Consider the following 1768-nt stretch of genomic DNA (forward strand, 5'->3'; position numbering starts at 1 on the left):
GGCAAGTGGTTTGGGGGCTCCTGCTCCCCCTACAGGAGATCATCCTGCTCTCTGCAGCTCTCATGGCTCACCTGGGACTTCGGCTGCTGCGTGGGGCAGCTGAGGGCTCCGCCTGGCCCTCCTGGCCCTGACCACCTTGAAGGAGGTGCAGCGACGGACGGAAATGACTGGGAACTGATGCTTTGGAAGCCACAGTAGGTGATAAGCAGAGGAACTAGGCAGAGTCAGGGTGAGTTTCCACTCAGCTGCCCCCATCCCTCGGATAAAAGCCCCGTCCTCAGGAGGCCTCCAGCCCCAGGCTACCCCCGGCAGCAGCCTGGGTTGGAGGCGGCCGACCGCCCCGCCAAGGGTGAGTGCTGCCATGGAGAGAATGGACGGTTGAACCTCGCAACATCTGTGCCCCATACTCCTGGAGGGCCACAGGATTATTCATTATGTTCTTGAAAGTAGAAATTAATAGCCATTTTTTAATGCTACAATGAAATGAAACAGACACCAATGACAAAGGTCGAGCAAGAAAATGAATCCCTTATATATCTGCAAATGTACAAATTCATTCTTAAAAACCCATGAGCGCAACAACAAAAAAGGTGCATAACCACAACGGGAGGCTGTTTAGGAAAACAGCAACATGAGAACACTCGTCGTATTTGCCATGGAACTAACGTGTGTAAAGACAAATTTACAGCCTTAAAATATTTTATTAGTTAACAAGGGGAATAAAGAAATTAGCGAAAGCAGGTGAAGGGATGAGAGAAGCAGCACGGATGGTGTTTGGTAGCTCGGGACGGGCCCCTGTGGCGCCACGTGTCCCCGGAGCCGGGGCCTGGCGGGGTGGGCGCCGGGGGACACTCCGGGATTTGACGCGGGCGGGTGACAGGTTTCTGTGCCTCAGAACATCCGAGGAGGAGGATTCACGGAGACAAAGGCCTCTCGGGAAAGCCTGTGTTAACACTGCAAAGTGAGATTCTCTCCCCAGCCCCAGCCCGGGGTCCCCGGCCGCTCGCGAAGAAAGGCCCCGGCAGCGGGTTTGCCAACCGCCCGCAGGCCGGGCGCGGGCCTGGCCGGGCGGGAAGGGCCTCCCGCGCCGCCAGCTTTTCATTTTCGGCCGAGAAACCCTATTTAGGGACTTGGGCAGAGATTTCAAAAGATGCAAATAGTTGTCTACCGGGACATTGTGTTTATTAAAGGAAAATATTGGAAACGATCTCTGTGTCCAAAAACAAGCAGAAATGGCGTTTGCAGCCCACCCCGCCCGCCCGCCGCCTCTGCGGGCCGCGCCCGAGCCTGGGGGCGACCCCCTCGCGGACACCCCGCCCCGGCGGCCAGTCCCGCAGCTGCTCTGGCCGCGAGGTGGACCCCTGCGGCGGCGCGCCCACCCCCGGCACCCATCCCCGGGCGCCCACCCCGGGCGCCCACCCCCGGCACCCACCCCCGGGCGCCCACCCCCGGCACCCACCCCCCGGGCGCCCACCCCCGCACCCCACCCCCGGCGCCCACCCCCGGGCACCCACCCCCGGGCGCCCACCCCGGCCGCCCACCCCCGGCGCCCCCCCCGGCGCCCACCCCGGGCGCCCACCCCCGGCACCCACCACCCCGGGCGCCCACCCCCGGGCGCCCACCCCCGGCACCCACCCCCGGGCGCCCACCCCGGGCACCCACCCCGGGCGCCCACCCGGCACCCACCCCCGGCACCCACCCCGGGCACCCACCCCGGCGCCGCCACCCGGGCGCCCACCCCCCGGGCGCCCACCCCGGGCACCCCCCC

The sequence above is a fragment of the Talpa occidentalis genome, unplaced genomic scaffold (assembly GCF_014898055.3).
Source record: "Talpa occidentalis isolate TD23 unplaced genomic scaffold, MPIMG_talOcc4v2.1 talOcc4.12, whole genome shotgun sequence".
Taxonomy (NCBI): Eukaryota; Metazoa; Chordata; class Mammalia; order Eulipotyphla; family Talpidae; genus Talpa; species Talpa occidentalis.